At 30.1% G+C, this 26345-nt stretch overlaps 1 long non-coding RNA gene across 12 annotated transcripts in view; it reads left to right on the forward strand.

The window, feature by feature from the left end:
• Window positions 1–8762: 8762 nt before the first annotated feature.
• The window catches only part of LOC127735357 (uncharacterized), a 62994-nt gene continuing 45411 nt past the window's right edge, over window positions 8763–26345 (forward strand). For 3 of the 12 annotated variants that reach the window (XR_007998334.1, XR_007998352.1, XR_007998335.1), the window contains exon 1: window positions 17948–18034. This is a non-coding gene — a long non-coding RNA (uncharacterized LOC127735357). Of the gene's footprint in view, window positions 8815–13917; window positions 14005–17947; window positions 18035–21976; window positions 22064–23671; window positions 23752–24053; window positions 24134–24437; window positions 24514–24799; window positions 24876–26004; window positions 26092–26345 lie in introns of those variants that run through there. The other 9 variants (XR_007998332.1, XR_007998351.1, XR_007998333.1 and 6 more) reach the window with 5 other exon arrangements.

The raw sequence follows: 26345 nt of genomic DNA on the forward strand, positions 1-26345 counted from the left end.
GCAAACAGAATTTTAACTTCTTGATTGAAAAATGTATCCGATGACCCTGCCATCCAACCAACATGGCCAACATGGCTAAAAATAGAACATAGTTGTTTATAGAAGGCTACAGGATAATTGTAAAAATAAAAATTTCACGATTTGAAAACTAATTATATATAATTAATTTTAATAATAAGGGGTCTTCAGTTACTATTGTAAACAGATATAAGATGTGGTATGAGTATATATATAAGAAGATGTGGTATGAGTGCCAGTGAGAGTTGTCTCACTGGCACTCATACCACATCTTCTTATACAGTACACACAGAGAGGATGTAATCTCATACTCCCAACACTGATTCTGGTGTAACACAGTGTCACACTGTGAAACACAGATTTCTCTCCCAAAAAACACCAAGTAATTACTCCCATCTGGGAGGGTTTTATGACCTGTTGATTGCAGGTAAGAGTAATAAAAATCAACAAAGCACGACTGCATGGTCTGACAGTGACATAATTACATGTCAACTATTCTCTCACTTCTTCCTATTTCAATCATTTCCTATTTAGTTTTATTTCTGAAAGCTATAAAAAAAGGTTAACGAAATGATTTTTAAAATTTTTATACAAATATGTATTTTTAGATTGGAAAATTATTTACATTCTTTCATAATCTCATAATCAAGAATGGCAACTTGATATTTACAATAAGTTGTATTCATAGTCAATGATAGTCAGTTTAAACATATAGATATTAGTATATACATGGTTTAAAAAATAATAGTAATGATACAAAAAAAAATAATGAATAAAATAAAATAATGTAGATAAATTACATATATATATTATATTTATATAATCTTCCTTTATTTCTTATCATTTAAATTTAGAAAAAACGATTGAATAAATTCAATTAAAATATATGTCTTTATTTTCTATTAATAATACTCCACTTACAGGTGATGGTTTGTTTGTTTTTGTATGTTTCTTAGGTATGAAAACCCAACACTGTCAGAACAAATGCTGAATATAATTTTAATAAATAAAGTTGTACAGGATTCTTTAATAAAATCAGATTATAATATGTCTCCGATTAAATTTAACAAATCTCACACTTTTCATCATTTTTGTGACTGTCATTTAATGACAGAAAACACAAGAAATGTTTATTGTAGTCATCAACTACTGGCACACTTCAAAGGTAATCATAGCAATAAAAATCATGTTGTTGGGAGAAACCACACCAAGGTAATAAACAATTAAGGAGTTTTAGGGAGGAATTACTCCAAGTTTCTCCCAATTTCCTCCCAAGATTTGGAGAGAGTTGCTGGAGTTTCTTGGTGTGACACCAAGTTTTTACACAGTGTAGGGAGTATGAGATTACATCCTCTCTGTGTGTACTGTATATATACTCATACCACATCTAAGTCACAATTTGTAAACTATTATAGGTCAAAGTACGGCCCAAGACTCAAAATGGAGCCTTAGTCTACAATGGGATGACCTGATTTTTTTTCATGGGACGGTGCAATTTTGCGGGGTTGGGGGGTTATAACTTCTGCTTGATATTTTCCATTTTCAGAATTTTTAATTAACTTTTCTATAAACCATCATCATATTGTCTCTTTCGGCATCCTTATATTGGGTGAATGCTTCCCTGCCCAATTTTTTTGAAGGTCATTCTAGGTTTAGTTTCTAAATACTCTCTCATTTTGAGCTGATTTATAGTATGTGAGTCTACTTTAAAGAGTAACATATCAAGGTTAGGTTTGATATAGTTTCATTGATTTTTGCTGAAATTACGGGCTTAGTGGACTATGTGAAAGTAACATGTATAGAGACTTTTTTTCTTAACTATCACATATTGAGCTGATTTTCAGTATGTTAGTCTGCTTATGATGAGTTACAGATCAAATTTATGTTTAGTTCTGCTCCGCTGATATTTGCAGAAACAACAAGCTTTGGACTAGTACTATTTTTTTTAAATAACAGTTATGCAGACATATTTTGGTTCTGCTCCACTGATTTGTGCTGAAATAACAGGCTTTGGACATTGAAAATTTTTATGTGAGCCGGGCTATTCATGTTGTTCAGACATGTCTAGTATTTAAAAACATTTTTATGGCCCTGCAACAGAGTTGTTGTTCATATAGTTTTACCCTTGTCCCTCATTCCATCATTCCATCATTCCCCAACAAACCATTATACGCAATTTTTAGCTCACCTTTCCAAGGCTTTTGCCATCACTTGGCGTTCGTCGTCGTCAATGTCATCCATTGTCGTCCTCCATACGGTGTGGACTTTTTTGAACATCTCCTGAAACTACTGAACCAATTCCAACTAAAGTTAAGGTGAATGATCCTTAGGGTATCGAGAATAAAGTTTGTGGTTTATTTTCTGTTTCGTCAATGCGACCATGGCTAAAAACAGAACATAGGGGTAAAATGCAGTTTTTGGCTTATATCTCAAAAATAAAGTATTTAGAGCAAATCTGACATGGGGTAAACATGTTCATTAATGATAAGGTCAAGTTCTATCAGCCTTGAAATTTTTAGATGAATCTAACAACCCATTGTTGGGTTGCTGCCACTACAGTGAACAAGGTTAAGTTTTCATGGTCAAGTCCATATCTGAGATACTATAAGCAATAGGTCTAATATATTTGGTGTATGGAATGATTATTAGGTGTACATGTCCAATTGGCAGGTGTTATCTGACCTTGACCTCATTTTCATGGTTCAGTGGTTATAGTTAAGTTTTTGTGTTCTCGTCTGTTTTATTATTACTGAATGCAATAGGTCAACTATATTTGGTATATGAAAATATTTTACGATGTACATGTCGGTCTGGCATGTTTTATTTGACCTCATTTTCACGGTTCATTGCTCAATTTTAAGATTTTGTTTTTTGGTCTTTTTTTCTAATACTTTAGGCAATAGGTCAACTATATTTGGCGTGTGGAATGATTGAAAGCTGTACATATCTGTCTGGCAATTATCATCTGACCATGACCTCATTTTCATGGTTCATTAGTCGATCTTAAGTTTTCCTGGTTAAGTTTGTTTCTGAGATACTATATACAATAGGTCATCTATATTTAAAGCATGTAATGATTGTAAGGTGTACATGTCTGTCTGGCAGGGTTCTTCTGATCTTGACCACATTTTCATGGCTCATTGATCATGGTTAAGTTTTCCTGGTTAAGTTTGTTTGATTGAAGTGCAATAGGTCAAATATATTAAAAGCATATTTGGTTAATGGAATGATTGTAATATTTACATGTATTTCTAGTTTGGTTTATCTGACTTTGACCTCACATTCTTGGATCATGTTTGTTTTTCCTGAAACAACAGATTGAAGCTTTATAACAAATTGGTCTAAAATTTCTTTCATTCAAATTTATACTCTAATGCTGAATATTTTAATAAGAACGTATAGTAATTGTAATTATATACTTTTCTCTATTTTGGGATTTAACATAAAACATGCATCACATTATTTTCTGAATTGATTGCAACAGCAAAAAGTCTGGATTTAAAGCGTAAACTAATTAATTATTTTTTTTTTTGTTACTGATTATACAGCCTAAATATGTAACACTCCTATACCATGAAAGATGCTTTCACACATTAGGATGTTGCACATGTAGGTATTTGGTCATTACAATTGTTCTTAAAACTATGTTTATGTTTGTTAGGTAATAAAAATCCGTTTTTTCCTGAACAGTTTGACAAAAAGATGCTTTATTTTAAAATGGGTCTCGTAAAAGCAGACCTCTGCAGAGAGCAAACTGAATTTAATGGGCGCTAATCTCGTAAAAGCAGATCCCCCAGCAGAGCTGATTACATAGTATGATAACTTGTGTTTATGGTAAAATGTATTTAGTTTTTTTGTCTGGCTCTATTTCATTATCAACCAATTTGAAACTTTATTACAAATTGGTCTCAAAAAAATTTCTTCAAATTTATACTCTTATGAAATATATTCTTAATGGAGTGTATAGTAATTATAAATATTCTTGTCCAACATGCAAAGATTAAATTCTGAAAAAATTGCAACAGCAAATAGTCTGTATTTAAAGCTGATATTAATTTATAGTTTTTGTTAAAGATACATCTAAATATGTTGCACTCCTAGACAGAGAAGATGGATTCATGGCAGATAGGAAGAGTCAACATGTAAGTATTTGGTCATTACAATTGTACTTAAAACTATGTTAATATTTGGAAGTCAATAAAAATCTGTTTTCACTGAAACAATAGCTTAAAATTTTATTACAGATTGGTCTAAAATATCTTTTATTCGAATTTCAAATGTGGTATATTTTAATAAGAATGAAAGAGTAATTGTAAATTAATTGTCCGTAATTTAAGATTTGACATAAAACATGAATCACATTAATTTTTTAACAGCCATTAAATATTCTTTATCTAAAGCTGATGCTAATTTAAATTTTTTCTTTTGTAACAGATACAGCCCAGATATGTTCCACTCCTACCCAATGAATATGGTTTCATGGTAGATGCACATTAGGATGTTTAACATGTAGGTAGTCATTACAATTGTACTTTAGACTATGTTTATATGTGTTGGGTAATAAATATCAGTTTTCCCTGGAACAACAGCTTAAATAAAATTTTATTTCAAATTAGTGTACATATTTATTTTGTTCAAATTTATAATCTAGTGAAGTAAATTTTAACATGAATGCGTAGTAATTTTAAATATTCTTGTGTCCAATTTAGGATTTGACATAAAATATGAGTGACATTTATTTTATAATTGTTGCAACAGCCAATAGTCTCTATTTGAAGCTGACACTAATTGATGATTTGGTTTTTGTCTCGCCTGCGACTTTCGCAGAAAGTGAGACATAGGTATTACTATCCAGCGGCGACGGCGGCGTAAACTATTTGTATAAAGCTTTATATTTCAGAAGATAGAAGACCTGGATGCTTCATACTTTGTATGCAGATACCTTATGTTACGAACTTTCCGTCTGTCATATGTCCAATGTCCTTGACCTTATTTTCATGGTTCAGCGACTGCTTGAAAAAAAAGTTTAGTTTTTTTTGTTATGTTAATTTCTCACTTATTATGAGTAATAGGATAACTATATTTGGTATATGGGTTCCTTGCAACGTCTACATGTCCATCAGACAGGGTTCACCTGACCTCAGCCTCATTTCATGGATCAGTGATCAAGGTTAAAGTTACGTGATTAGGTCCGTTTCTCAGATACTACAAGCAGTAGGTCAGCTATATGTGGTGTATGGAATGATTATAAGGGATACATGTCAGTCTGGCAGGTTTCATCTGACCTTGCCCTCATTTTCACGGTTCATTGGTCAATGTTAAGTTTTTGTGTTTTGGTCTGTTTTTCTAATACTATAAGCCATTGGTCAACTATATTTGGTGTATGGAAAGATTGTAAGGTGTACATGTCTGTCTGGCAGGTGTCATTTGTCCTTGACCTATTTTCATGGTTCATTGGTCAATGTTAAGTTTTTCTGTTTTGATCTGTTTTTCTAATACTATAAGCAATAGGTCAACTATATTTGGTGTATGGAATGATTGTAAGGTGTACATGTCTGCATGGCAGGTGTCATTTGTCCTTGACCTCATTTTCATGGTTCATTGGTCAATGTTAAGTTTTTGTGTTTTTGTTCTGTTTTTCTAATACTATAAGCAATAGGTCAACTATATTTGGTGTATGGAATGATTGTAAGGTGTAAATGTCTGTCTGGCAGGTGTCATTTGTCCTTGACCTCATTTTCATGGTTCATTAGTCAATGTTAAGTTGCTCTTGTTTGGTCTTCTTCTCAGATACTATAATTTATAGGTCAACTATATGTGGTGTATGGAATGATTGTAAGGTGTGCACGTCTGTCTGACAGGTTTCATCTGACCTTGAGCTTATTTTCATGGTTCATTGGTCAATGTTAAGTTTCTGCTGTTTGGTCTTCTTCTCAGATGCTATAAGTAATTGGTCAACTATATTTGGTGTATGGAATGTATTTTATTATTTAACTGCTGATTACTTACATTGAAATAGATTATTTTATAAAAATCTTTAAATAACATTAATAATGATAATAAATAATACAAACTTTTAAGGGATCATTACTAAACCGTGATTAACAAAAACATTGGAAGGTGTGAAAATGTTAAAATAAGGTCACTCATGCAGGAATGTTTAACATAGAATACAGTTCACTCCAGTCCCTTCATAAAGATTAATTGGCTGAATATGTACAGATTGAAGAAATTTTGAAATTTTGTTTGCACAACAGAATCACATTTACTGATTTTTGATACATATGAAATAAAATAAGTATTGAGATAAGTAAAAAATATTTTAGCATAGCAACATAAATAGATAAATAGATAATATGAAAATATGACTTTTTACAATATTTTGATCAAAGATTGAAGATAATTTTAGTTTTTTTTTTTTTTTTTTGGGGGGGGGTGGGGGGGTCTTTCAGGTTCATCTCAAGGAATTGACAAATATTTATCCAGTTTCTGCAATGCCTTAAAACTTTTCCTTGTGCACAGGTTTGTCTGTACTCAAGAGGAAATAAAAAAAAAATGGCCATATTTGTCAATCCCTTCTGATGAACCTTAAATCTAGATGAAAAATTATTTCATAAGAAATTTAAAAGTTTGCTTTTAGTAGTCATTTGACTTAATGTTTCAAAAAAAAAATTTGTATAATGCGATTTTATTTACTCAAATGTTGTTGCTATATTTGCCTGTGATTTATTAGCCAAAAGTGTATCCCATGTGATTTTATGATGCTGTTTTTTCTAAAAGCATGTTACTCAACATGAATGTAAAAGCATTACAGACCTATATTTAAGCCTAAGGTCAAGGTAACTAAAAAAAACTAAAATTTGAACATAGGTTTCAGGATGTATTCAATGGGATTGCAACTTAACCTGGATATGTGGCTACATAAATTAACAGAAAGAAGAGGAAGATCCCTGGCTATTGTTTTTCAAGTCGCAATGTCTTAGTTCGAGGTCCTATTTACTAACAATAGATTTGCAGAAGACCATATTACTGTCTTAAATCATGATTTATATGGGGGCCATGGTAATGTGAGCTTGCTCACTAAAGGTCTATTATATTTCGTTAAGAATGTCAAGAACTGTAAAACAAAATCTACAAATATGCAAATATTACTCAAATCATCAGATCACTTATTCAAAGATGTATTTCCCTTTCATGCATTTAATGCTAAGTAGTCACTTCTTTTTTAAGCTTACCTGGCCAAAATTGCCATTGTGAGCTTTTGCCGTCAATTGGCATCCATCGTCTGTCTTCATTGCATACGTAGGCCGATAATTTTTACAAAAATCTTCTCCTGTTTGAAGATACAATAACGAGAATTTTTCATCAAAGTCTAATCAAGGAGTGGAGGTATACTCTGCAGGACATAGCGGGCAACTCGTTGCAATTAGCAAATGTGTCATTTTTATATTGTGTTTTACAGATATGTATACATGCAATGAGTACCACAAAGCTTACAAGACTAGAAAAGGTCTTCAAAACCATGCATGTAATATATGCAAATTATGCCAAAAAACTTTCGCATCTGCACAGAATTTAAAAAGACATTGTTGTAAACAACAGACATTAAGCAGAGAAATTCATAAATGCAGATTTTGTCATAAGGAATATGTGTATATGTCTGTCTGACAGGTGTCATCTTACCTTGACCTCATTTTATGGTTCATTTGTCAAAGTTCACTTTCCTCAATGAGGTTTGTTTCTAAGATACTTTAGGCAATATATGTTAAATAAATTTGGTGTATGGAATGATTGTACGGCCTACAATGTTTGTCTGATAGGGTTTATCTCACCTTGACTTCATGTTCATTCATCATTAAAATGTTAATTAAATGTAAAGCTTATATAAACTTATTTTTTTTACTTTCAACATAAATTCAATTATGAACACTAAAACAGGCGAGACATTTCAGTATGTCCACTCTTGTGTTATAGATACAGCCTAAATATGTTACACTCCTAGACAATGAAGATGGTTTCATGGTAGATTGATCACACATCTGGATACGTAGCATGTAGGTATTTGGTATTTTTAATTGTACTTTAAACTATGTTTATATGGTTTGCAGGTAACAAAAATAAGTTTTCCCTGGAAGCTTAAATTAGTTTTGATTACAAATTGATTTAAAATTTCTTCAATTCAAATTTATACTCTTGTGAAGATTATTTTAATGATAATGTATAGAAATTGTTTATATACTTGTCTTCAAATTAGGATTTTTCATCAAAAATGCATCATATTAATTTTGAATTAATTGCAACAACCAATATTCTCTATTTAAAGCTGATACTGATTTAGAGTTTTTGTTTTTGTTACAGATACAGACTAGATATGTTACCCTCCTAGACAATGAAGATGCTTTCATGGTATACAGCACACGAAGATTTGTATCATGTAGGTATTTGGTCATTATAATTGTACTTTTAACTCTTTTTATATGTGTTGGGTAACAAAAATCAGTTTTCCCGTTGAACAACAGTTTAAAATTTTATTACAAATTTGTCGAACATTTCTTTTATTCAAATATTTACTGTAATAAGTTAAGTAATTGTAAATATTCTAGTCTCCAATTTAGGATTTGACATAAAACACGCATCACATTAATTTCTGAATTGATTGCAACATCAAATATTCCCTATTTAAAGCTGATACTAATTTACAATTTTTGTTTTTGTTACAGATAACGCCTAAATATATTACACTTTTCGACAATGAAAATGGTTTCATTGTAGATAGCACATTAGGATTAGTCACATGTAGGTATTTATTCATTACAATTTTTTATTTAAACTAGGTTTATTAGCTCACCTGGCCCACAGGGCCAAGTGAGCTTTTCTCATCACTTGGCATCTGTCGTCGTCCGTTTACCTTTACAAAAATCTCCTCTGAAACTACTGGGCCAAATTTAACCAAACTTGGCCACAATAATCACCAGGGTATCTCGTTTTAAAAATGTGTCCGATGACCCCGCCTGCCAACCAAGATGGCCGACATGGCTAAAAATAGAACATAGGGGTAAAGTTCAGTTTTTGGCTTATATCTCTGAAACTAAAGCATTTAGAGCAAATCTGACTATGGGTAAAAATGTTCATCAGGTTAAGATCTATCTGCCCTGAAATTTTCAGATGAATCAGACAACCCGTTGTTGGGTTGCTGCCCCTGAATTAGTAATTTTAAGGAAATTTTGCAGTTTTTTGTTATCTTGAATATTATTATAGATGGAGATAAACTGTAAACAGCCATTATGTTCAGCAAAGTCAGATCTTCAAAGAAGTCAACATGACCAATATGGTCAATTGACCCCATAAGGAGTTATTGCCCTTTAAAGTCAAATTTGACAAGTATTCGTAAATTTTTGTAATCTTCTCTCCTGATCAACTGAGACAAATTTAACCAAACTTAGCCACAATCATCACTAGGGTATCTAGTTTAATAAATGTGTCCGATGACCCTGCCTGCCAACCAACATGTCAGACCTGGCTAAAAATAGAACTTTGGGGGAAAATGCAGTTTTTGACTTGTATCTCTGAAACTAAAGCAAATGTATAACGGTTGCATTATTTCATGCATCAATTGTAAATAAAAATATCAGGTGAGCGACACAGGCTCCTTGGAGCCTCTAGTATTTGTTAGGCATTAAAATCAGTTTTCACTGAAACAACAGATTGAAGCTTTATAACAAATTGGTCTAAAACTTCTTTTATTCCTATTTATATCCTAATGAAGTATATTTTAATAAGAATGTATAGTTATTGTAAATATACGTCTCCAATTTAGGATTTGACATAAAACATGCATCACATTAATTTCTTTAAATTAATTAATTTAAAATATTTGTTTTTGTTACAGATTCTGCCTAAATATGTAAGACTCCTATACCATGAAAGATGCTTCCATTGCAGATAGCACATTAGGATTAGTCACATGTAGGTTTTTATTCATAACAATTGTTCTTGAAACTTTGTTAGGTAATAAAAATCAGTTTTTCCTGGAACAACAGCTTGAAATTTTATTACAAATTGGTCCTACATTACATTTATTGAAATATTCACTGTAATGAGATATATTTTAATAAGAATGTATAGTGATTGTAAAAATTCTTGTCTCCAATTAAGGATTTGACATTACAACATGCATCACATTAATTTCTGAATTGATTGCAACAGCAAATAGTCTGGATTAAAAGCTGAAATTAATGTTTATTTTTTTTGTTTTCATTACAGATACAGCCTGAATATGTAAGACTCCTATACCATGAAAGATGCTTCCATTGCAGATGCACATTAGGATAAGTCACATGTACGTATTTGGTCATTACAATTTTCCTTCAGACTATATTTATATTTGTTAGGTAATAAAAATCTGTTTTTTCCTGAAACAACAGATTGAAGCTTTATAACAAATTGGTCTAAAATTTCTTTCATTCAAATTTATACTCTTAATGCTGAATATTTTAATAAGAACGTATAGTAATTGTAATTATATACTTTTCTCTATTTTGGGATTTAACATAAAACATGCATCACATTATTTTCTGAATTGATTGCAACAGCAAAGAGTCTGGATTTAAAGCGTAAACTAATTAATAATTTTTGTTTTTGTTACAGATTATACAGCCTTAATATGTAACACTCCTATACCATGAAAGATGCTTTCACACATTAGGATGTTGCACATGTAGGTATTTGGTCATTACAATTGTTCTTAAAACTATGTTTATGTTTGTTAGGTAATAAAAATCCGTTTTTTCCTGAACAGTTTGACAAAAAGATGCTTTATGTTAAAATGGGTCTCGTAAAAGCAGACCTCTGCAGAGAGCAAACTTTAGATTTTGATATAACATTGATGAATTTAATGGGCGCTAATCTCGTAAAAGCAGATCCCCCAGCAGAGCTGATTACATAGTATGATAACTTGTGTTTATGGTAAAATGTATTTAGTTTTTTTGTCTGGCTCTATTTCATTATCAACCAATTTGAAACTTTATTTCAAATTGGTCTCAAAAAAATTTCTTCAAATTTATACTCTAATGAAATATATTCTTAATGGAATGTATAGTAATTATAAATATTCTTGTCCAACATGCAAAGATTAAATTCTGAAAAAATTGGAACAGCAAATAGTCTGTATTTAAAGCTGATATTAATTTATGGTTTTTGTTAAAGATACATCTAAATATGTTGCACTCCTAGACAGAGAAGATGGATTCATGGCAGATAGGAAGAGTCAACATGTAAGTATTTGGTCATTACAATTGTACTTAAAACTATGTTAATATTTGGAAGTCAATAAAAATCTGTTTTCACTGAAACAATAGCTTAAAATTTTATTACAGATTGGTCTAAAATATCTTTTATTCGAATTTCAAATGTGGTATATTTTAATAAGAATGAAAGAGTAATTGTAAATTAATTGTCCGTAATTTAAGATTTGACATAAAACATGAATCACATTAATTTTTTAATTTTTTTAATAGCCATTAAATATTCTCTAAAGCTGATGCTAATTTAAATTTTTTCTTTTGTAACAGATACAGCCCAGATATGTTCCACTCCTACCCAATGAATATGGTTTCATGGTAGATGCACATTAGGATGTTTAACATGTAGGTAGTCATTACAATTGTACTTTAGACTATGTTTATATGTGTTGGGTAATAAATATCAGTTTTCTCTGGAACAAAAGCTTAAATAAAATATTATTTCAAATTAGTGTACATATTTCTTTTGTTCAAATTTATAATCTAGTGAAGTAAATTTTAACATGAATGCGTAGTAATTTTAAATATTCTTGTGTCCAATTTAGGATTTGACATAAAATATGAGTGACATTTATTTTATAATTGTTGCAACAGCCAATAGTCTCTATTTGAAGCTGATACTAATTGATGATTTGGTTTTGTTATAGATACAGCCTAAATATGTTACACTCCTAGACAATGAAGATGGTTTCATGGTAGATTGATCACACATCTGGATACGTAGCATGTAGGTATTTGGTATTTTTAATTGTACTTTAAACTATGTTTATATGGTTTGCAGGTAACAAAAATAAGTTTTCCCTGGAAGCTTAAATTAGATTTGATTACAAATTGATTTAAAATTTCTTCAATTAAAATGTATACTCTTATGAAGATTATTTTAATGATAATGTATAGAAATTGTTTATATACTTGTCTTCAAATTAGGATTTTTCATCAAAAATGCATCATATTAATTTTGAATTAATTGCAACAACCAATATTCTCTATTTAAAGCTGATACTGATTTAGAGTTTTTGTTTTTGTTACAGATACAGACTAGATATGTTACCCTCCTAGACAATGAAGATGCTTTCATGGTATACAGCACACGAAGATTTGTATCATGTAGGTATTTGGTCATTATAATTGTACTTTTAACTCTTTTTATATGTGTTAGGTAACAAAAATCAGTTTTCCCGTTGAACAACAGTTTAAAATTTTATTACAAATTTGTCGAACATTTCTTTTATTCAAATATTTACTGTAATAAGTTAAGTAATTGTAAATATTCTAGTCTCCAATTTAGGATTTGACATAAAACATGCATCACATTAATTTCTGAATTGATTGCAACATCAAATATTCCCTATTTAAAGCTGATACTAATTTACAATTTTTGTTTTTGTTACAGATAACGCCTAAATATGTTACACTCTTCGACAATGAAAATGGTTTCATTGTAGATAGCACATTAGGATTAGTCACATGTAGGTATTTATTCATTACAATTTTTTTATTTAAACTAGGTTTATTAGCTCACCTGGCCCACAGGGCCAAGTGAGCTTTTCTCATCACTGGCGTCCGTCGTCGTCCGTTAACTTTTACAAAAATCTCCTCTGAAACTACTGGGCCAAATTTAACAAAACTTGGCCACAATCATCACTAGGGTATCTCGTTTTAAAAATGTGTCCGATGACCCCGCCTGCCAACCAAGATAGCCGACATGGCTAAAAATAGAACATAGGGGTAAAATGCAGTTTTTGGCTTATATCTCTGAAACTAAAGCATTTAGAGCAAATCTGACCATAGGTAAAAATGTTCATCAGGTTAAGATCTATCTGCCCTGAAATTTTCAGATGAATCAGACAACCCTTTGTTGTGTTGCTGCCCCTGAATTAGTAATTTTAAGGAAATTTTGCAGTTTTTTGTTATCTTGAATATTATTATAGATGGAGATAAACTGTAAACAGCCATTATGTTCAGCAAAGTCAGATCTACAAAGAAGTCAACATGACCAATATGGTCAATTGACCCCATAAGGAGTTATTGCCCTTTAAAGTCAAATTTAACAATTATTAGTAAATTTTTGTAATCTTTTACAAAAATCTTCTCTCCTGAAACAACTGAGACAAATTTAACCAAACTTGGCCACAATCATCACTAGGGTATCTAGTTTAATAAATGTGTCCGATGACCCTGCCTGCCAACCAACATGTCAGACATGGCTAAAAATAGAACTTTGGGGGAAATGCAGTTTTTGACTTGTATCTCTGAAACTAAAGCAAATGTATAACGGTTGCATTATTTCATGCATCAATTGTAAATAAAAATATCAGGTGAGCGACACAGGCTCCTTAGAGCCTCTAGTATTTGTTAGGCATTAAAATCAGTTTTCACTGAAACAACAGATTGAAGCTTTATAACAAATTGGTCTAAAATTTCTTTTATTCCTATTTATATCCTAATGAAGTATATTTTAATAAGAATGTATAGTTATTGTAAATATACGTCTCCAATTTAGGATTTGACATAAAACATGCATCACATTAATTTCTGAATTGATTGCAACAGCAAATAGCTTTGATTTTGAAGCTGAAACTAATTTAAAATATTTGTTTTTGTTACAGATTCTGCCTAAATATGTAAGACTCCTATACCATGAAAGATGCTTCCATTGCAGATAGCACATTAGGATTAGTCACATGTAGGTTTTTATTCATAACAATTGTTCTTAAAACTATGTTTATATTTGTTAGGTAATAAAAATCAGTTTTTCCTGGAACAACAGCTTGAAATTTTATTACAAATTGGTCCTACATTACATTTATTGAAATATTCACTGTAATGAGATATATTTTAATAAGAATGTATAGTGATTGTAAAAATTCTTGTCTCCAATTAAGGATTTGACATTACAACATGCATCACATTAATTTCTGAATTGATTGCAACAGCAAATAGTCTGGATTAAAAGCTGAAATTAATGTTTATTTTTTTTGTTTTCATTACAGATACAGCCTGAATATGTAAGACTCCTATACCATGAAAGATGCTTCCATTGCAGATGCACATTAGGATAAGTCACATGTACGTATTTGGTCATTACAATTTTCCTTCAAACTATATTTATATTTGTTAGGTAATAAAAATCTGTTTTTTCCTGAAACAACAGATTGAAGCTTTATAACAAATTGGTCTAAAATTTCTTTCATTCAAATTTATACTCTTAATGCTGAATATTTTAATAAGAACGTATAGTAATTGTAATTATATACTTTTCTCTCTTTTGGGATTTAACATAAAACATGCATCACATTATTTTCTGACTTGACTGCAACAGCAAAGAGTCTGGATTTAAAGCGTAAACTAATTAATAATTTTTGTTTTTGTTACAGATTATACAGCCTTAATATGTAACACTCCTATACCATGAAAGATGCTTTCACACATTAGGATGTTGCACATGTAGGTATTTGGTCATTACAATTGTTCTTAAAACTATGTTTATGTTTGTTAGGTAATAAAAATCCGTTTTTTCCTGAACAGTTTGACAAAAAGATGCTTTATGTTAAAATGGGTCTCGTAAAAGCAGACCTCTGCAGAGAGCAAACTTTAGATTTTGATATAACATTGATGAATTTAATGGGCGCTAATCTCGTAAAAGCAGATCCCCCAGCAGAGCTGATTACATAGTATGATAACTTGTGTTTATGGTAAAATGTATTTAGTTTTTTTGTCTGGCTCTATTTCATTATCAACCAATTTGAAACTTTATTTCAAATTGGTCTCAAAAAAATTTCTTCAAATTTATACTCTAATGAAATATATTCTTAATGGAATGTATAGTAATTATAAATATTCTTGTCCAACATGCAAAGATTAAATTCTGAAAAAATTGGAACAGCAAATAGTCTGTATTTAAAGCTGATATTAATTTATAGTTTTTGTTAAAGATACATCTAAATATGTTGCACTCCTAGACAGAGAAGATGGATTCATGGCAGATAGGAAGAGTCAACATGTAAGTATTTGGTCATTACAATTGTACTTAAAACTATGTTAATATTTGGAAGTCAATAAAAATCTGTTTTCACTGAAACAATAGCTTAAAATTTTATTACAGATTGGTCTAAAATATCTTTTATTCGAATTTCAAATGTGGTATATTTTAATAAGAATGAAAGAGTAATTGTAAATTAATTGTCCGTAATTTAAGATTTGACATAAAACATGAATCACATTAATTTTTTAATTTTTTTAACAGCCATTAAATATTCTCTAAAGCTGATGCTAATTTAAATTTTTTCTTTTGTAACAGATACAGCCCAGATATGTTCCACTCCTACCCAATGAATATGGTTTCATGGTAGATGCACATTAGGATGTTTAACATGTAGGTAGTCATTACAATTGTACTTTAGACTATGTTTATATGTGTTGGGTAATAAATATCAGTTTTCTCTGGAACAAAAGCTTAAATAAAATATTATTTCAAATTAGTGTACATATTTCTTTTGTTCAAATTTATAATCTAGTGAAGTAAATTTTAACATGAATGCGTAGTAATTTTAAATATTCTTGTGTCCAATTTAGGATTTGACATAAAATATGAGTGACATTTATTTTATAATTGTTGCAACAGCCAATAGTCTCTATTTGAAGCTGATACTAATTGATGATTTGGTTTTGTTATAGATACAGCCTAAATATGTTACACTCCTAGACAATGAAGATGGTTTCATGGTAGATTGATCACACATCTGGATACGTAGCATGTAGGTATTTGGTATTTTTAATTGTACTTTAAACTATGTTTATATGGTTTGCAGGTAACAAAAATAAGTTTTCCCTGGAAGCTTAAATTAGATTTGATTACAAATTGATTTAAAATTTCTTCAATTAAAATGTATACTCTTATGAAGATTATTTTAATGATAATGTATAGAAATTGTTTATATACTTGTCTTCAAATTAGGATTTTTCATCAAAAATGCATCATATTAATTTTGAATTAATTGCAACAACCAATATTCTCTATTTAAAGCTGATACTGATTTAGAGTTTTTGTTTTTGTTACAGATACAGACTAGATATGTTACCCTCCTAGACAATGAAGATGCTTTCATGGTATACAGCACACGAAGATTTGTATCATGTAGGTATTTGGTCATTATAATTGTACTTTTAACTCTTTTTATATGTGTTAGGTAACAAAAATCAGTTTTCCCGTTGAACAACAGTTTAAAATTTTATTACAAATTTGTCGAACATTTCTTTTATTCAAATATTTACTGTAATAAGTTAAGTAATTGTAAATATTCTAGTCTCCAATTTAGGATTTGACATAAAACATGCATCACATTAATTTCTGAATTGATTGCAACATCAAATATTCCCTATTTAAAGCTGATACTAATTTACAATTTTTGTTTTTGTTACAGATAACGCCTAAATATGTTACACTCTTCGACAATGAAAATGGTTTCATTGTAGATAGCACATTAGGATTAGTCACATGTAGGTATTTATTCATTACAATTTTTTTATTTAAACTAGGTTTATTAGCTCACCTGGCCCACAGGGCCAAGTGAGCTTTTCTCATCACTGGCGTCCGTCGTCGTCCGTTAACTTTTACAAAAATCTCCTCTGAAACTACTGGGCCAAATTTAACAAAACTTGGCCACAATCATCACTAGGGTATCTCGTTTTAAAAATGTGTCCGATGACCCCGCCTGCCAACCAAGATAGCCGACATGGCTAAAAATAGAACATAGGGGTAAAATGCAGTTTTTGGCTTATATCTCTGAAACTAAAGCATTTAGAGCAAATCTGACCATAGGTAAAAATGTTCATCAGGTTAAGATCTATCTGCCCTGAAATTTTCAGATGAATCAGACAACCCTTTGTTGGGTTGCTGCCCCTGAATTAGTAATTTTAAGGAAATTTTGCAGTTTTTTGTTATCTTGAATATTATTATAGATGGAGATAAACTGTAAACAGCCATTATGTTCAGCAAAGTCAGATCTACAAAGAAGTCAACATGACCAATATGGTCAATTGACCCCATAAGGAGTTATTGCCCTTTAAAGTCAAATTTAACAATTATTAGTAAATTTTTGTAATCTTTTACAAAAATCTTCTCTCCTGAAACAACTGAGACAAATTTAACCAAACTTGGCCACAATCATCACTAGGGTATCTAGTTTAATAAATGTGTCCGATGACCCTGCCTGCCAACCAACATGTCAGACATGGCTAAAAATAGAACTTTGGGGGAAATGCAGTTTTTGACTTGTATCTCTGAAACTAAAGCAAATGTATAACGGTTGCATTATTTCATGCATCAATTGTAAATAAAAATATCAGGTGAGCGACACAGGCTCCTTAGAGCCTCTAGTATTTGTTAGGCATTAAAATCAGTTTTCACTGAAACAACAGATTGAAGCTTTATAACAAATTGGTCTAAAATTTCTTTTATTCCTATTTATATCCTAATGAAGTATATTTTAATAAGAATGTATAGTTATTGTAAATATACGTCTCCAATTTAGGATTTGACATAAAACATGCATCACATTAATTTCTGAATTGATTGCAACAGCAAATAGCTTTGATTTTGAAGCTGAAACTAATTTAAAATATTTGTTTTTGTTACAGATTCTGCCTAAATATGTAAGACTCCTATACCATGAAAGATGCTTCCATTGCAGATAGCACATTAGGATTAGTCACATGTAGGTTTTTATTCATAACAATTGTTCTTAAAACTATGTTTATATTTGTTAGGTAATAAAAATCAGTTTTTCCTGGAACAACAGCTTGAAATTTTATTACAAATTGGTCCTACATTACATTTATTGAAATATTCACTGTAATGAGATATATTTTAATAAGAATGTATAGTGATTGTAAAAATTCTTGTCTCCAATTAAGGATTTGACATTACAACATGCATCACATTAATTTCTGAATTGATTGCAACAGCAAATAGTCTGGATTAAAAGCTGAAATTAATGTTTATTTTTTTTGTTTTCATTACAGATACAGCCTGAATATGTAAGACTCCTATACCATGAAAGATGCTTCCATTGCAGATGCACATTAGGATAAGTCACATGTACGTATTTGGTCATTACAATTTTCCTTCAAACTATATTTATATTTGTTAGGTAATAAAAATCTGTTTTTTCCTGAAACAACAGATTGAAGCTTTATAACAAATTGGTCTAAAATTTCTTTCATTCAAATTTATACTCTTAATGCTGAATATTTTAATAAGAACGTATAGTAATTGTAATTATATACTTTTCTCTCTTTTGGGATTTAACATAAAACATGCATCACATTATTTTCTGACTTGACTGCAACAGCAAAGAGTCTGGATTTAAAGCGTAAACTAATTAATAATTTTTGTTTTTGTTACAGATTATACAGCCTTAATATGTAACACTCCTATACCATGAAAGATGCTTTCACACATTAGGATGTTGCACATGTAGGTATTTGGTCATTACAATTGTTCTTAAAACTATGTTTATGTTTGTTAGGTAATAAAAATCCGTTTTTTCCTGAACAGTTTGACAAAAAGATGCTTTATGTTAAAATGGGTCTCGTAAAAGCAGACCTCTGCAGAGAGCAAACTTTAGATTTTGATATAACATTGATGAATTTAATGGGCGCTAATCTCGTAAAAGCAGATCCCCCAGCAGAGCTGATTACATAGTATGATAACTTGTGTTTATGGTAAAATGTATTTAGTTTTTTTGTCTGGCTCTATTTCATTATCAACCAATTTGAAACTTATTTCAAATTGGTCTCAAAAAAATTTCTTCAAATTTATACTCTAATGAAATATATTCTTAATGGAATGTATAGTAATTATAAATATTCTTGTCCAACATGCAAAGATTAAATTCTGAAAAAATTGGAACAGCAAATAGTCTGTATTTAAAGCTGATATTAATTTATAGTTTTTGTTAAAGATACATCTAAATATGTTGCACTCCTAGACAGAGAAGATGGATTCATGGCAGATAGGAAGAGTCAACATGTAAGTATTTGGTCATTACAATTGTACTTAAAACTATGTTAATATTTGGAAGTCAATAAAAATCTGTTTTCACTGAAACAATAGCTTAAAATTTTATTACAGATTGGTCTAAAATATCTTTTATTCGAATTTCAAATGTGGTATATTTTAATAAGAATGAAAGAGTAATTGTAAATTAATTGTCCGTAATTTAAGATTTGACATAAAACATGAATCACATTAATTTTTTAATTTTTTTAACAGCCATTAAATATTCTCTAAAGCTGATGCTAATTTAAATTTTTTCTTTTGTAACAGATACAGCCCAGATATGTTCCACTCCTACCCAATGAATATGGTTTCATGGTAGATGCACATTAGGATGTTTAACATGTAGGTAGTCATTACAATTGTACTTTAGACTATGTTTATATGTGTTGGGTAATAAATATCAGTTTTCTCTGGAACAAAAGCTTAAATAAAATATTATTTCAAATTAGTGTACATATTTCTTTTGTTCAAATTTATAATCTAGTGAAGTAAATTTTAACATGAATGCGTAGTAATTTTAAATATTCTTGTGTCCAATTTAGGATTTGACATAAAATATGAGTGACATTTATTTTATAATTGTTGCAACAGCCAATAGTCTCTATTTGAAGCTGATACTAATTGATGATTTGGTTTTGTTATAGATACAGCCTAAATATGTTACACTCCTAGACAATGAAGATGGTTTCATGGTAGATTGATCACACATCTGGATACGTAGCATGTAGGTATTTGGTATTTTTAATTGTACTTTAAACTATGTTTATATGGTTTGCAGGTAACAAAAATAAGTTTTCCCTGGAAGCTTAAATTAGATTTGATTACAAATTGATTTAAAATTTCTTCAATTAAAATGTATACTCTTATGAAGATTATTTTAATGATAATGTATAGAAATTGTTTATGTACTTGTCTTCAAATTAGGATTTTTCATCAAAAATGCATCATATTAATTTTGAATTAATTGCAACAACCAATATTCTCTATTTAAAGCTGATACTGATTTAGAGTTTTTGTTTTTGTTACAGATACAGACTAGATATGTTACCCTCCTAGACAATGAAGATGCTTTCATGGTATACAGCACACGAAGATTTGTATCATGTAGGTATTTGGTCATTATAATTGTACTTTTAACTCTTTTTATATGTGTTGGGTAACAAAAATCAGTTTTCCCGTTGAACAACAGTTTAAAATTTTATTACAAATTTGTCGAACATTTCTTTTATTCAAATATTTACTGTAATAAGTTAAGTAATTGTAAATATTCTAGTCTCCAATTTAGGATTTGACATAAAACATGCATCACATTAATTTCTGAATTGATTGCAACATCAAATATTCCCTATTTAAAGCTGATACTAATTTACAATTTTTGTTTTTGTTACAGATAACGCCTAAATATGTTACACTCTTCGACAATGAAAATGGTTTCATTGTAGATAGCACATTAGGATTAGTCACATGTAGGTATTTATTCATTACAATTTTTTTATTTAAACTAGGTTTATTAGCTCACCTGGCCCACAGGGCCAAGTGAGCTTTTCTCATCACTGGCGTCCGTCGTCGTCCGTTAACTTTTACAAAAATCTCCTCTGAAACTACTGGGCCAAATTTAACAAAACTTGGCCACAATCATCACTAGGGTATCTCGTTTTAAAAATGTGTCCGATGACCCCGCCTGCCAACCAAGATAGCCGACATGGCTAAAAATAGAACATAGGGGTAAAATGCAGTTTTTGGCTTATATCTCTGAAACTAAAGCATTTAGAGCAAATCTGACCATAGGTAAAAATGTTCATCAGGTTAAGATCTATCTGCCCTGAAATTTTCAGATGAATCAGACAACCCTTTGTTGGGTTGCTGCCCCTGAATTAGTAATTTTAAGGAAATTTTGCAGTTTTTTGTTATCTTGAATATTATTATAGATGGAGATAAACTGTAAACAGCCATTATGTTCAGCAAAGTCAGATCTACAAAGAAGTCAACATGACCAATATGGTCAATTGACCCCATAAGGAGTTATTGCCCTTTAAAGTCAAATTTAACAATTATTAGTAAATTTTTGTAATCTTTTACAAAAATCTTCTCTCCTGAAACAACTGAGACAAATTTAACCAAACTTGGCCACAATCATCACTAGGGTATCTAGTTTAATAAATGTGTCCGATGACCCTGCCTGCCAACCAACATGTCAGACATGGCTAAAAATAGAACTTTGGGGGAAATGCAGTTTTTGACTTGTATCTCTGAAACTAAAGCAAATGTATAACGGTTGCATTATTTCATGCATCAATTGTAAATAAAAATATCAGGTGAGCGACACAGGCTCCTTAGAGCCTCTAGTATTTGTTAGGCATTAAAATCAGTTTTCACTGAAACAACAGATTGAAGCTTTATAACAAATTGGTCTAAAATTTCTTTTATTCCTATTTATATCCTAATGAAGTATATTTTAATAAGAATGTATAGTTATTGTAAATATACGTCTCCAATTTAGGATTTGACATAAAACATGCATCACATTAATTTCTGAATTGATTGCAACAGCAAATAGCTTTGATTTTGAAGCTGAAACTAATTTAAAATATTTGTTTTTGTTACAGATTCTGCCTAAATATGTAAGACTCCTATACCATGAAAGATGCTTCCATTGCAGATAGCACATTAGGATTAGTCACATGTAGGTTTTTATTCATAACAATTGTTCTTAAAACTATGTTTATATTTGTTAGGTAATAAAAATCAGTTTTTCCTGGAACAACAGCTTGAAATTTTATTACAAATTGGTCCTACATTACATTTATTGAAATATTCACTGTAATGAGATATATTTTAATAAGAATGTATAGTGATTGTAAAAATTCTTGTCTCCAATTAAGGATTTGACATTACAACATGCATCACATTAATTTCTGAATTGATTGCAACAGCAAATAGTCTGGATTAAAAGCTGAAATTAATGTTTATTTTTTTTGTTTTCATTACAGATACAGCCTGAATATGTAAGACTCCTATACCATGAAAGATGCTTCCATTGCAGATGCACATTAGGATAAGTCACATGTACGTATTTGGTCATTACAATTTTCCTTCAAACTATATTTATATTTGTTAGGTAATAAAAATCTGTTTTTTCCTGAAACAACAGATTGAAGCTTTATAACAAATTGGTCTAAAATTTCTTTCATTCAAATTTATACTCTTAATGCTGAATATTTTAATAAGAACGTATAGTAATTGTAATTATATACTTTTCTCTCTTTTGGGATTTAACATAAAACATGCATCACATTATTTTCTGACTTGACTGCAACAGCAAAGAGTCTGGATTTAAAGCGTAAACTAATTAATAATTTTTGTTTTTGTTACAGATTATACAGCCTTAATATGTAACACTCCTATACCATGAAAGATGCTTTCACACATTAGGATGTTGCACATGTAGGTATTTGGTCATTACAATTGTTCTTAAAACTATGTTTATGTTTGTTAGGTAATAAAAATCCGTTTTTTCCTGAACAGTTTGACAAAAAGATGCTTTATGTTAAAATGGGTCTCGTAAAAGCAGACCTCTGCAGAGAGCAAACTTTAGATTTTGATATAACATTGATGAATTTAATGGGCGCTAATCTCGTAAAAGCAGATCCCCCAGCAGAGCTGATTACATAGTATGATAACTTGTGTTTATGGTAAAATGTATTTAGTTTTTTTGTCTGGCTCTATTTCATTATCAACCAATTTGAAACTTATTTCAAATTGGTCTCAAAAAAATTTCTTCAAATTTATACTCTAATGAAATATATTCTTAATGGAATGTATAGTAATTATAAATATTCTTGTCCAACATGCAAAGATTAAATTCTGAAAAAATTGGAACAGCAAATAGTCTGTATTTAAAGCTGATATTAATTTATAGTTTTTGTTAAAGATACATCTAAATATGTTGCACTCCTAGACAGAGAAGATGGATTCATGGCAGATAGGAAGAGTCAACATGTAAGTATTTGGTCATTACAATTGTACTTAAAACTATGTTAATATTTGGAAGTCAATAAAAATCTGTTTTCACTGAAACAATAGCTTAAAATTTTATTACAGATTGGTCTAAAATATCTTTTATTCGAATTTCAAATGTGGTATATTTTAATAAGAATGAAAGAGTAATTGTAAATTAATTGTCCGTAATTTAAGATTTGACATAAAACATGAATCACATTAATTTTTTAATTTTTTTAATAGCCATTAAATATTCTCTAAAGCTGATGCTAATTTAAATTTTTTCTTTTGTAACAGATACAGCCCAGATATGTTCCACTCCTACCCAATGAATATGGTTTCATGGTAGATGCACATTAGGATGTTTAACATGTAGGTAGTCATTACAATTGTACTTTAGACTATGTTTATATGTGTTGGGTAATAAATATCAGTTTTCTCTGGAACAAAAGCTTAAATAAAATATTATTTCAAATTAGTGTACATATTTCTTTTGTTCAAATTTATAATCTAGTGAAGTAAATTTTAACATGAATGCGTAGTAATTTTAAATATTCTTGTGTCCAATTTAGGATTTGACATAAAATATGAGTGACATTTATTTTATAATTGTTGCAACAGCCAATAGTCTCTATTTGAAGCTGATACTAATTGATGATTTGGTTTTGTTATAGATACAGCCTAAATATGTTACACTCCTAGACAATGAAGATGGTTTCATGGTAGATTGATCACACATCTGGATACGTAGCATGTAGGTATTTGGTATTTTTAATTGTACTTTAAACTATGTTTATATGGTTTGCAGGTAACAAAAATAAGTTTTCCCTGGAAGCTTAAATTAGATTTGATTACAAATTGATTTAAAATTTCTTCAATTAAAATGTATACTCTTATGAAGATTATTTTAATGATAATGTATAGAAATTGTTTATATACTTGTCTTCAAATTAGGATTTTTCATTAAAAATGCATCATATTAATTTTGAATTAATTGCAACAACCAATATTCTCTATTTAAAGCTGATACTGATTTAGAGTTTTTGTTTTTGTTACAGATACAGACTAGATATGTTACCCTCCTAGACAATGAAGATGCTTTCATGGTATACAGCACACGAAGATTTGTATCATGTAGGTATTTGGTCATTATAATTGTACTTTTAACTCTTTTTATATGTGTTGGGTAACAAAAATCAGTTTTCCCGTTGAACAACAGTTTAAAATTTTATTACAAATTTGTCGAACATTTCTTTTATTCAAATATTTACTGTAATAAGTTAAGTAATTGTAAATATTCTAGTCTCCAATTTAGGATTTGACATAAAACATGCATCACATTAATTTCTGAATTGATTGCAACATCAAATATTCCCTATTTAAAGCTGATACTAATTTACAATTTTTGTTTTTGTTACAGATAACGCCTAAATATGTTACACTCTTCGACAATGAAAATGGTTTCATTGTAGATAGCACATTAGGATTAGTCACATGTAGGTATTTATTCATTACAATTTTTTTATTTCAACTAGGTTTATTAGCTCACCTGGCCCACAGGGCCAAGTGAGCTTTTCTCATCACTTGGCGTCTGTCATCGTCCGTTAACTTTTACAAAAATCTCCTCTGAAACTACTGGGCCAAATTTAACAAAACTTGGCCACAATCATCACTAGGGTATCTCGTTTTAAAAATGTGTCCGATGACCCCGCCTGCCAACCAAGATGGCCGACATGGCTAAAAACAGAACATAGGGGTAAAATGCAGTTTTTGGCTTATATCTCTGAAACTAAAGCATTTAGAGCAAATCTGACTGGGTAAAAATGTTCATCAGGTTAAGATCTATCTGCCCTGAAATTTTCAGATGAATCAGACAACCCTTTGTTGGGTTGCTGCCCCTGAATTAGTAATTTTAAGGAAATTTGGCAGTTTTTTGTTATCTTGAATATTATTATAGATGGAGATAAACTGTAAACAGCCATTATGTTCAGCAAAGTCAGATCTACAAAGAAGTCAACATGACCAATATGGTCAATTGACCCCATAAGGAGTTATTGCCCTTTAAAGTCAAATTTAACAATTATTAGTAAATTTTTGTAATCTTTTACAAAAATCTTCTCTCCTGAAACAACTGAGACAAATTTAACCAAACTTGGCCACAATCATCACTAGGGTATCTAGTTTAATAAATGTGTCCGATGACCCTGCCTGCCAACCAACATGTCAGACATGGCTAAAAATAGAACTTTGGGGGAAATGCAGTTTTTGACTTGTATCTCTGAAACTAAAGCAAATGTATAACGGTTGCATTATTTCATGCATCAATTGTAAATAAAAATATCAGGTGAGCGACACAGGCTCCTTAGAGCCTCTAGTATTTGTTGGGCATTAAAATCAGTTTTCACTGAAACAACAGATTGAAGCTTTATAACAAATTGGTCTAAAATTTCTTTTATTCCTATTTATATCCTAATGAAGTATATTTTAATAAGAATGTATAGTTATTGTAAATATACGTCTCCAATTTAGGATTTGACATAAAACATGCATCACATTAATTTCTGAATTGATTGCAACAGCAAATAGCTTTGAATTTGAAGCTGAAACTAATTTAAAATATTTGTTTTTGTTACAGATTCTGCCTAAATATGTAAGACTCCTATACCATGAAAGATGCTTCCATTGCAGATAGCACATTAGGATTAGTCACATGTAGGTTTTTATTCATAACAATTGTTCTTAAAACTATGTTTATATTTGTTAGGTAATAAAAATCAGTTTTTCCTGGAACAACAGCTTGAAATTTTATTACAAATTGGTCCTACATTACATTTATTGAAATATTCACTGTAATGAGATATATTTTAATAAGAATGTATAGTGATTGTAAAAATTCTTGTCTCCAATTAAGGATTTGACATTACAACATGCATCACATTAATTTCTGAATTGATTGCAACAGCAAA

The sequence above is a fragment of the Mytilus californianus genome, unplaced genomic scaffold, assembly GCF_021869535.1.
Source record: "Mytilus californianus isolate M0D057914Y unplaced genomic scaffold, xbMytCali1.0.p SCAF_3, whole genome shotgun sequence".
Classification (NCBI taxonomy): domain Eukaryota; kingdom Metazoa; phylum Mollusca; class Bivalvia; order Mytilida; family Mytilidae; genus Mytilus; species Mytilus californianus.